Raw genomic sequence first — 12,598 nt, 5'->3', positions numbered from 1 at the left:
TTAGGGTGGACAGAGAGGGCAGTGTTGAGTATGTCAACTAGTCTGTAAGATCAAGTTTTGATCTAGTAGTACAACTCTATGTTTTGATGATACAAGTTAACCTTTTGATATGAAAATTGTGGTACTCTAACGTGTTTTTCTGAGTGTGCTATTTACAGGCTCTGACCTTGACTCAATCTCTCACACAAATCAGAAGCACTGTGTATAAAGGGTAACCCAAGCAACGCTTTCGCATTCACCATGTTCAGTATGAACAGTGGAAAAGCTTCAGAAGATCTGAAGCTATACAAACTCTGATGAGGACTTAGTCGCTAGAAGCTCTGATGATCCAGAAGTTCTGACAACCAAGAAACACTGAAGGTTCAGATGTTCTGATGGTGTAGAAGACTCTGAAGATCCAGAAGCTGAATAGTGGAAACTCTGAAGTCCAGAAGCAAGAAACTCTGAAGGCCATGTTCTTCCCTCTGAGTTCAGAATCAGAAGATACAATGGTCAGAGGATCTGTGCTTTCCCTCTGACTCTGATCAACCGGCTTCACAAGTTCCAATATGAAGTATTCCCCTGATCAGAAGTCTCCTAGGTTAAAAGGTCAAGTCGCTATCCAAGTACAAAAGCAAGTGTACCTTCCTGACGACCTACCTAACGTTCTCAGCCACAGCAGAAGCTGGATTTTCCAGAACTGCCCTCCAACGGTAGCATTTCCCATGCAACGCTCAACCCTAATCCTTGGAGTATATATAGAGGCTGAAGATTGAAAGAAGCGGCCAAGACAAGAATACAAGAAGCAACACACGCGCAAGATATTCAAAATATTCTAAGCCTTCTTTCATCTGAAATTCATTGTGTTTACTATCAGCTTTTTAGAAGCAAATCTCTTGTAAACATTTCCTTGATAAACAGTTTGTTTAGTTCCTTTAGGAGATCAAGGTTGATCGGATCCTAGAGAAGACTAAGAGAGTGAATCTTAGTGTGAGCTAAGTCAGTGTAATTGTTAGTCACTTGTAGGTTTCAAGTGCAGTTGTAACTCTTACCTGATTAGTGGATTGCCTTCATTCTAAGAAGGAAGAAATCACCTTAACGGGTGGACTGGAGTAGCTTGAGTGATTTATCAAGTGAACCAGGATAAAATCCTTGTGTGCTTTTCTATCTCTTATCTTTGCACTTAGTTCTCGAAAAGATTTGTTAAAATCTTTAAGGTGGTAGTTTTGTACTGAAAACGTTATTCAAACCCCCCCTTTCTACCGTTTTTTCATACCTTCAATTGGTATCAGAGCGCAAGTTCTGATTACCACACCTAACAGTGTTCAGTGATCCGGGCCGGTGTGAAAAACAATGGCTGCCACCACCAGTGAAACTCAAAGAGATGGTTACAATGCAAAGCCTCCTATGTTCGATGGTCAAAGGTTCGAATATTGGAAAGATAGACTGGAAAGCTTCTTTCTGGGTTTCGATGCAGATCTCTGGGATATTATTGTGGATGGCTATGAGCGTCCAGTTGATGCAGATGGCAAGAAGATCCCAAGGTCAGAGATGACTGCAGATCAAAAGAAGCTGTACTCACAACATCACAAAGCAAGAGCAATTCTTCTAAGTGCTATTTCCTATGAGGAGTACCAGAAGATTACAGATCGTGAGTTTGCTAAAGGCACTTTTGATTCTCTGAAGATGTCTCATGAAGGAAACAAGAAAGTCAAAGAATCAAAGGCATTGTCTTTGATCCAAAAGTATGAATCCTTCATCATGGAGCCAAATGAGTCCATTGAAGAAATGTTCTCCAGATTTCAACTGCTTGTAGCTGGCATACGTCCTCTCAACAAGAGCTACACAACAAAAGATCATGTCATAAGGGTCATCAGGTGTCTTCCTGAAAGTTGGATGCCTTTGGTGACTTCAATAGAGCTCACGAGAGACGTTGAGAATATGAGTTTAGAAGAACTCATCAGCATTTGAAATGCCATGAGCTGAAGCGCTCAGAGATGCAAGATCTCAGGAAAAAGTCCATAGCCTTGAAATCCAAATCTGAAAAGGCTAAGGTTGAGAAGTCAAAGGCTCTTCAAGCTGAAGAAGAAGAATCTGAAGAAGCATCAGAAGATTCTGATGAAGATGAGCTGACTCTGATCTCCAAGAGACTCAACCGCATCTGGAAGCACAGGCAGAGCAAGTTCAAAGGCTCTGGAAAGGCAAGAGGAAAGTCTGAATCCTCAGGTCAGAAGAAGTCATCAATCAAGGAAGTCACTTGCTTTGAGTGCAAAGAATCAGGGCACTACAAAAGTGACTGTCCAAAATTGAAGAAGGACAAAAAGCCAAAGAAGCACTTCAAGACCAAGAAGAGTCTGATGGTGACATTTGATGAATCAGAGTCAGAGGATGTTGACTCTGATGGTGAAGTCCAAGGACTTATGGCAATTGTCAAAGACAAGGAAGCAGAGTCAAAGGAAGCTGTTGACTCTGACTCAGAATCAGAAGGAGATCCTAACTCAGACGATGAAAATGAGGTATTTGCTTCTTTCTCTACCTCTGAACTGAAACATGCTTTGTCTGATATCATGGATAAGTATAACTCTTTATTGTCTAAGCATAAAAAGTTGAAAAAGAACTTATCTACTGTTTCCAAGACTCCTTCTGAACATGAGAAAATCATATCTGATTTGAAAAATGATAACCATGCTTTAGTTAATTCTAACTCTGTGCTTAAGAATCAAATTGCTAAGTTAGAAGAAGTTATTGCCTGCGATGCCTCTGATAGTAAGCATGAATCTAAGTATGAAAAATCTTTTCAAAGATTCCTGGCTAAAAGCGTAGATAGAAGCTTAATGGCTTCAATGATCTATGGCGTAAGCAGAAATGGAATGCATGGCATTGGCTATTCTAAACCAATTAGAAATGAGCCTTCTGTGTCTAAAGCTAAATCCTTGTATGAATGCTTTGTTCCCTCTGGTACTATATTGCCTGATCCTGTACCTGCTAAAGTTGCTAAAAACCCTCTTAAAAAGGGATCTTTCTCTATGACTAAATATCATGCAAATATTCCTTTAAAATATTATGTTGAGACACCCAAGGTGATCAGAACCTCTGGGGTAACTACAAAAAAGGACCCAGAAAGTGGTACCTAAGGACAAGATTATCTATGTTGCAGATATCCTTGATAGCTCCACTGAAAACCAATCATGGTATCTGGACAGTGGATGCTCGCGTCACATGACGGGAGAAAAGCGTATGTTCCGAGAGCTGAAACTTAAGCCTGGAGGCGAAGTTGGCTTCGGAGGAAATGAAAAGGGTAAAATTATTGGTACTGGTACTATTTGTGTAGATAGTAGTCCATGCATTGATAATGTTTTATTGGTAGACGGTTTAACACATAACTTATTGTCTATAAGTCAATTAGCTGACAAGGGTTATGATGTTATATTCAATCAAAAGTCCTGCCGAGCTGTAAGTCAGATCGATGGCTCTGTTCTGTTTAACAGCAAGAGGAAGAACAACATTTATAAGATCAGATTATCTGAGTTGGAGGCTCAGAATGTGAAGTGCCTTCTGTCTGTTAATGAAGAGCAGTGGGTATGGCATAGACGGTTAGGGCATGCCAGTATGAGAAAGATTTCTCAGCTGAGCAAGCAAAACCTTGTCAGGGGCTTACCCAATCTGAAGTTCGCTTCAGACGCTCTTTGTGAAGCATGTCAGAAAGGCAAATTCACAAAAGTCCCTTTCAAGGCAAAGAATGTTGTCTCAACCTCAAGGCCGTTAGAACTTCTGCATATCGACCTGTTTGGACCAGTGAAAACTGAGTCTATAGGTGGCAAGAGATATGGGATGGTTATCGTTGATGACTATAGCCGCTGGACATGGGTAAAGTTCCTAACCCGCAAGGATGAGTCTCATGCTGTGTTCTCTACCTTCATTGCTCAAGTGCAAAACGAGAAGGCTTGTAGAATTGTGCGTGTCAGAAGTGACCATGGTGGAGAGTTTGAGAATGACAAGTTTGAGAGTCTGTTTGATTCCTATGGAATTGCACATGATTTCTCTTGTCCCAGAACTCCTCAACAAAATGGTGTTGTTGAGAGGAAGAACAGAACTCTTCAGGAGATGGCTAGAACCATGCTCCAAGAAACTGGCATGGCTAAGCACTTTTGGGCAGAGGCAGTAAATACAGCATGTTACATTCAGAATAGAATCTCTGTGAGACCAATTCTGAATAAGACTCCTTATGAATTGTGGAAGAACATAAAACCCAACATTTCTTATTTTCATCCTTTTGGCTGTGTTTGTTATGTTCTCAATACTAAGGATAGATTGCATAAATTTGATGCTAAGTCTTCTAAGTGTCTATTACTTGGTTATTCTGATAGATCTAAAGGTTTTAGATTTTATAATACTGATGCTAAGACTATTGAAGAATCTATTCATGTTAGATTTGATGATAAGCTTGACTCTGAACAGTCAAAGCTAGTTGAAAAGTTTGCAGATTTAAGCATTAATGTTTCTGACAAAGGCAAAGCTCCAGAGGAAGTTGAGCCAGAGGAAGATGAACCAGAGGAAGAAGCTGGTCCCTCTAACTCACAAACTCTGAAGAAGAGCAGAATCACTGCAGCTCATCCTAAGGAATTGATTCTGGGCAACAAAGATGAACCAGTCAGAACCAGATCTGCCTTCAGACCCTCTGAAGAGACCTTGCTGAGCCTGAAAGGATTGGTGTCCTTAATTGAACCCAAGTCCATAGATGAAGCTCTTCAGGACAAGGATTGGATTCTGGCCATGGAAGAAGAACTGAATCAATTTTCCAAGAACGATGTTTGGAGCTTAGTGAAGAAGCCTGAGAATGTTCATGTTATTGGAACAAAATGGGTATTCAGAAACAAGCTGAATGAGAAAGGAGATGTAGTCAGAAACAAGGCAAGGCTAGTTGCTCAAGGCTACAGCCAGCAGGAAGGAATAGACTACACTGAAACATTTGCTCCAGTAGCAAGACTGGAGGCAATCAGACTATTGATTTCTTTCTCAGTAAATCACAACATAGTTCTACATCAGATGGACGTAAAGAGTGCCTTCCTAAATGGTTATATCTCAGAGGAAGTCTATGTTCATCAACCCCCAGGTTTTGAAGATGAAAAGAAACCAGACCATGTGTTCAAATTGAAGAAATCACTCTACGGTCTGAAGCAAGCTCCCAGAGCATGGTATGAGAGACTTAGCTCATTCCTTCTGGAGAATGAGTTTGTAAGGGGTAAAGTAGATACAACTCTCTTTTGCAAGACTTATAAAGATGATATCTTAATTGTGCAAATTTATGTTGATGATATTATATTTGGTTCTGCTAATCAATCTCTATGCAAAGAATTTTCTGAGATGATGCAGGCTGAATTTGAGATGAGTATGATGGGAGAATTAAAGTACTTTCTGGGAATACAAGTTGATCAAACACCAGAAGGAACATATATCCATCAGAGCAAGTACACTAAAGAACTTCTGAAGAAGTTCAATATGCTGGAATCTACAGTGGCCAAGACTCCAATGCATCCAACATGCATTCTGGAAAAAGAAGATATAAGTGGTAAAGTATGTCAGAAGCTCTATCGTGGCATGATAGGTTCACTTCTATACTTAACTGCATCTAGGCCAGACATATTATTTAGTGTTCATTTATGTGCTCGTTTCCAATCAGATCCAAGGGAAACCCACTTAACTGCTGTTAAGAGGATCCTAAGGTATCTGAAAGGCACCACTAACCTTGGCTTGATGTATAAGAAAACATCAGAGTATAAGCTTTCAGGTTATTGTGATGCTGATTATGCTGGAGATAGAACAGAGAGAAAAAGTACCTCTGGAAATTGTCAATTTCTGGGAAGCAATCTAGTCTCATGGGCAAGCAAGAGGCAATCAACCATTGCACTATCAACTGCAGAGGCAGAATATATCTCAGCAACAATATGCAGCACTCAGATGCTCTGGATGAAACATCAGCTGGAGGATTATCAGATCCTTGAGAGCAATATCCCAATCTATTGTGATAACACTGCTGCAATTTCATTGAGTAAGAATCCTATCTTGCATTCAAGGGCAAAGCACATTGAGGTAAAGTATCATTTTATTAGAGATTATGTACAGAAGGGCGTACTTCTTCTGAAGTTTGTTGATACTGACCATCAATGGGCAGATATCTTTACAAAGCCCTTAGCTGAAGATAGATTTAATTTTATTCTGAAAAATCTAAGCATGGACTTTTGTCCAGAGTGAAGATGGATCAGAACCTCTGACTATGATACTTCTTGATCAGAAGATGTCTAGTCCAGAAGGTAACTCAATCAGAGTGTGTGTGCCCACTGGTACTGACTCTGACGCTGAGACAACAACACGTGCGTCAGAATTTCTGATGCATAGTTCCTTGTGCCCGTGTGACAGTCTGTTATGATTGCGTGTAGATATGCTTATCTCCTGTGTGTGATGGTGTATTTTACTGTTACTATCTATCTTTAATTTTCAACCGTTGATCTTAAAGTGCTTTTTGAATTAACAACGGTTATTTGATAAAACCCACTATACACACACGTTCTCTCTCACTTCCGGTTTTCACTCTCGCACTCTCTGCTTTTCAAAACCGCCTCCTTCTCAATTTCTCTCTCGATCTCTCTTCATCCTTCAAACTTCATCTTCTACCTCAAACCTTCAACCTCTTCAAAATGGTGAGACAAACCAGAAGATCTACTGCAGATGCACCTCAGTTCCCTCATATGGTAGTCGGTTTGGCAACGGGTCAAAGTGGCTCTGAGAACCCAGCACAAGAACAAGCTCAAGCTCAAGAGGAGATTGTTCCTATTGCAGAACGGGGCTGTGCCGTTCACTGTGTATTTCCTCCTGAGGAACTCCAAGTCCTGGCAGAATGGAGATTCAACCTCGACAACTTGGCTGCAAATGGGTTTGATCTTCGTCCTGAAGTCCAAGCTCAAGGTTGGGGAAACTACTTCAATCGACTTCGAGGACCGGTGTATGAGAAGCTGGTAAAGGAATTCTGGAAGCACGCCGACTGTGATGACACTCAGGTGGTCTCTTACATACTGGGTAGGAAGATCATCATCACGGAGAAGTCATTCGTGAATTTGCTAGGTGCAGACACTGCTTATGGGTTTCAATTCCATTTCACTGAGTCGAAGCTGAAACCCAGCACCAAAGACAAAACCAACCAGGCCCTGTACACCACCTTCAAACCGGGCAAGACGAGTTACAAGGTGATGGACCTTCACCCCAAACTCAGGATCTGGCACAAGATCCTGCTCAACTGCATCAACCAGAGACCGAAGGGCAGTTCCCCAGACTACATCAACTTCAACCAGAAGGCGATGTTGTTCTTCATTCAAGACAAGAGGAAGATCTGCCTTCCCTACTTCCTGTTCTCCTACTTGAAGGAGTGTATCCGGAAGTCTAGGACTACTGCCTCCATCAAGTCAGCAATCAAGTATATCCCCTTTGGGAGACTGCTGTCTGATCTCTTCATTGAGAGTGGCCTCATTCAAGATCTGATCAATGCTGGTTGCACAGAGGATTTGAGCACAATTGTCAGTGATGTCTTCACTGCAAACTCTCTGAAGAAGATGGGTTTAATCCAGAAGAAGATTGCTCCTGCTCGTGAAGACACATCTTCTGAAATCAGAGGAAGAAGAATGCCTCTGAATGACTACCCACTGTGGACTCAAGCAGACAATCCTGAAGCCATCAGATGCTATGTTGAAGACCTCAGAGCTCAAGGATTCGAGATTGATCTTGATGAATTCTTCAGCAGACTGCCACCAGCTCCAGAGTATTCTTCTCCTCCAAAGAAGAAAACCAAGAGGAAGATGGTTCTGGAAGAATCCTCAGAGGAATCTGATGTCCCTCTGGTCAAGAAACCGAAGAGCAAGCCTGCTGATGATGATGGTGATGATAGTGAGGATGGTCCTCCAAAGAAGAAGCAGAAGAAGGTCAGAATTGTGGTGAAGCCTACTCGGGTGGAACCAGCTGCTGCAGAGGTCAGAAGGACTGAAGCTCCTGCCAGAGTGACTCGATCATCAGCACATACAAGTAAGCCTGCACTTACCTCTGATGATGATTTGAATTTATTTGATGCACTCCCGATTTCTGCCTTACTCCAACACTCTTCAAATCCCCTCACTCCTATTCCTGAAACCCAACCAGCCGCACAAACCACCTCTCCACCACATTCCCCAAGATCTTCCTTCTTTCAACCTTCTCCTACTGAAGCACCTCTCTGGAATTTGCTTCAGAACCAACCCTCTAGGTCAGAAGATCCAACCTCTCTCCTTACCATTCCATATGACCCATCTCTTTCTGAACCACATATCCAAAACCAACCAGAACCCAACCAAACAGAACCACAACCCAGAACGTCTGATCACTCTGCTCCTAGAGCATCAGCACGTCCTGCCGCCAGAACCACGGATACAGACTCTTCATCCGCCTTCACACCTGTATCCTTCCCCATCAATGTCATTGACTCTCCTCCCTCCAATACCTCTGAATCACTTAGAAAATTCATGGAGGTTAGGAAAGAGAAGGTATCTGCCTTGGAAGAATATTACCTTACATGTCCAAGCCCTAGGCAATATCCTGGCCCTAGACCTGAACGTCTAGTTGACCCAGATGAACCTATCTTGGCCAATCCTATCCAAGAGGCAGACCCCTTAGTCCAACAAGCTCACCCTGTCCCTAACCAACAAGAGCCAATTCAACCAGACCCTGAACCTGAACAATCAGTGTCTAACCAATCCTCGGTTAGATCACCTCACCCTCTGGTTGAAACTTCAGACCCTCACCGTGGAACCTCTGAACCCAATGCTCCCATAATTAACATTGGTTCTCCACAAGGTGCCTCTGAAGCTCATAGCAGCAATCACCCAGCCTCTCCTGCACCCAACCTCTCCATCATTCCCTATACTCACCTTCAACCCACATCTCTCTCTGAGTGCATCAATATTTTCAATCATGAAGCCTCCTTGAGGCTCCGCAATGTGCACGGTCAGACTGACCTCAGTGAGAATGCTGAAAATGTGGCTGATGAGTGGAACAATTTGAGCACTTGGCTGGTGGCTCAGTTTCCCGTTATGCTGCAGCTCCTGCATGCAGAGGGAAGTCAGAGCATTGAGGCTGCAAAGCAAAGGTTTGCTAGGAGGGTGGCTCTTCATGAACTCGAACAGAGAACCAAGCTTCTTGAAGCCATTGAAGAAGCCAAGAGACAGAAAGAACAAGAAGAAGAAGCTGCCCGTCAAGCAGCAGCTCAGGCTGAACAAGCCAGACTTGAGGCCGAACGTCTTGAAGCTGAGGCTGAGGCAGAGCGACTTGCACCAGTTCTGTTTACTCCTGCTGCTTCTGCTTCCATTCCAGAACCTCAAGCTGCTCAGAACGTTCCTTCCAGCTCTACTCAGACAAGCTCATCCAGACTCGACATCATAGAACACCGTCTTGACACTCATGAATCCATGCTGATTGAGATGAAGCAAATGATGATGGAACTTCTGCGCCGTACTGACAAACCTTAGTTTTTAGGATCTCTTCCTTTTCTTCCTTTTCTTTTTATTTAACGTTGTTTTATTTAAACTCTGTTTATTTACTTATTTTAATTTGTTCATTTGTGATTCTATATGCATATATCTATATATATTTGTGTCACATATGTTTGCAAAACCTGTTTTATTCATAATTGTTCTATGTTTACATCATAATTCTTTTCATCATACACTATTCCCTATATCTAGAATGGAGGATCCTTCCTCATTCTTCTGCATTCTTGGCGCTGCTCCACTCTTTCCTTCTCCAGACGATCCAGTGTATACTCTATGTTGCCGAGTTTGATGCTCAGCTCATCTCTCTCTAGACTATCTTCTGTCGTCTTAAGTCTCTTTTCCACAGTCTCCTTCTCTTCCAGCAGATTCAGCTCCCGCCGGCAAAGCTCCTGAATCTCTTCCACGAAGCAGAGGAACTCCTTCAGATCCTTCTCCATCTCTGGACCAAGATCTTCTTCCAGCAGTGTCTTCGTCAGCTCTTGTATGGTCTTTGTACCATCGGGATGCCTAATATTGAGGAACATATCTTCCTCAAAAGCCTTCCTTCTGAGCTCTTCTAATGCCATTCTGTATGATGCCATTTTCTTACTGAAAATTATTCGAGGTGTGAAGCTTACCTTTCTCTCCAACGCTTTATATAGGCTTCACTTTCTCTCTGAAAGTTAATGCTCTTACAGTTTCTCGAGGTTAAGTTCTTGGTAACTGACCCTTCTATTACTCACTTGACCGGTGGTAAACGTTCATCCCTTGCATTAACTCTTCTATTTATTTTCGCCTACCTCTGATTCTTACATCATTTACATTTTCTTTAAACTTAGACCTTCTCTAAGGGGGAGTACCTTGTACTTCAAGCTAAGTTTTTCACACCCCAAGCTTTTTGCTTATGACAAAAAGGGGGAGTACACCCAGTTTTTGATGTGTAAGATGTGTTAGTGTGATTTATTTTTCTTTTGGAGATTTTAAGAGTTCCACCTTCATGACCATAGATGTGTCACTGGGCAAATACAAGGAATACATTTCACTTCTTCTGAAGTGATTCTAAGTTGACTCTGATACCCAAGACTCTGATACCCTGTCTATGACTCTGATCACTTATGCGCTCTGATTATTCGTTTTTCATCTATGTCATAAGTTTTTCACTCTGAACTCTTATATGTTTTAGCTCAGAATCTAGACTTTACTAACGTTTTCTTCAAGTATTAGATTCAGGGGGAGCTAAGCTCAGAATCAAGCAGTGACTTGAATTCAGAATGAGCAAGATAAACTATTCACATCAGGATAAGTCTTATTCTATATCTCTAAACTCTGAGTGAATTCAGTTTATTGTTTAAGAATTGTTCATCAAAAATCTTAGTTTTGTCATCATCAAAAAGGGGGAGATTGTAAGATCAAGTTTTGATCTAGTAGTACAACTCTATGTTTTGATGATTACAAGTTAACCTTATGATATGAACAATTGTGGTACTCTAACGTGTTTTTCTGAGTGTGCTATTTACAGGCTCTGACCTTGACTCAATCTCACACAAATCAGAAGCACTGTGTATAAAGGGTAACCCAAGCAACGCTTTCGCATTCACCATGTTCAGTATGAACAGTGGAAAAGCTTCAGAAGATCTGAAGCTATACAAACTCTGATGAGGACTTAGTCGCTAGAAGCTCTGATGATCCAGAAGTTCTGACAACCAAGAAACACTGAAGGTTCAGATGTTCTGATGGTGTAGAAGACTCTGAAGATCCAGAAGCTGAATAGTGGAAACTCTGAAGTCCAGAAGCAAGAAACTCTGAAGGCCATGTTCTTCCCTCTGAGTTCAGAATCAGAAGATACAATGGTCAGAGGATCTGTGCTTTCCCTCTGACTCTGATCAACCGGCTTCACAAGTTCCAATATGAAGTATTCCCCTGATCAGAAGTCTCCTAGGTTAAAAGGTCAAGTCGCTATCCAAGTACAAAAGCAAGTGTACCTTCCTGACGACCTACCTAACGTTCTCAGCCACAGCAGAAGCTGGATTTTCCAGAACTGCCCTCCAACGGTAGCATTTCCCATGCAACGCTCAACCCTAATCCTTGGAGTATATATAGAGGCTGAAGATTGAAAGAAGCGGCCAAGACAAGAATACAAGAAGCAACACACGCGCAAGATATTCAAAATATTCTAAGCCTTCTTTCATCTGAAATTCATTGTGTTTACTATCAGCTTTTTAGAAGCAAATCTCTTGTAAACATTTCCTTGATAAACAGTTTGTTTAGTTCCTTTAGGAGATCAAGGTTGATCGGATCCTAGAGAAGACTAAGAGAGTGAATCTTAGTGTGAGCTAAGTCAGTGTAATTGTTAGTCACTTGTAGGTTTCAAGTGCAGTTGTAACTCTTACCTGATTAGTGGATTGCCTTCATTCTAAGAAGGAAGAAATCACCTTAACGGGTGGACTGGAGTAGCTTGAGTGATTTATCAAGTGAACCAGGATAAAATCCTTGTGTGCTTTTCTATCTCTTATCTTTTGCACTTAGTTCTCGAAAAGATTTGTTAAAATCTTTAAGGTGGTAGTTTTGTACTGAAAACGTTATTCAAACCCCCCCTTTCTACCGTTTTTCATACCTTCATAGTCGTCCTGGATGCAGATTCGGATGACGACCGCGCTAGCGTGTAGGATCGAGTGCTAGTGTGGGCTCCTCGGGTAGGGATAGTGTAGGAGTGTCGATGCTCTGACGTCATGCTTTCAATTTTGGGACAGGGTAGTTTTCCTACCGGTAGCTTTTTGTGTGGTTTCCTATGGAGATCACAGAGAGCTGGTTGGATTTAGGGGGTCTTCTCTTAGGCCGCTGGGCCAACTTGTTCTCAGTTTTTGTGGTTTAGTGTTGCGGACACAGTATCTTTATCTTGGACTGTACATATTGCCTTCGGGCGTTACTCTTTTTCTGTCACCCGTCACTGGAGATTACTCGTGACGTGGTTGTATCTAGCTAGGCATGTATATATAGTTGTATAGTAGTTTCTTTTATCTTTTGTTGGGAAGTTTATTGCTTTCTGTCTTTAGTTATATTGTCGAAAAAAA

The sequence above is a fragment of the Lotus japonicus genome, chromosome 4, assembly GCF_012489685.1.
Source record: "Lotus japonicus ecotype B-129 chromosome 4, LjGifu_v1.2".
NCBI lineage: Eukaryota > Viridiplantae > Streptophyta > Magnoliopsida > Fabales > Fabaceae > Lotus > Lotus japonicus.
This window is presented reverse-complemented; position numbering follows the sequence as displayed.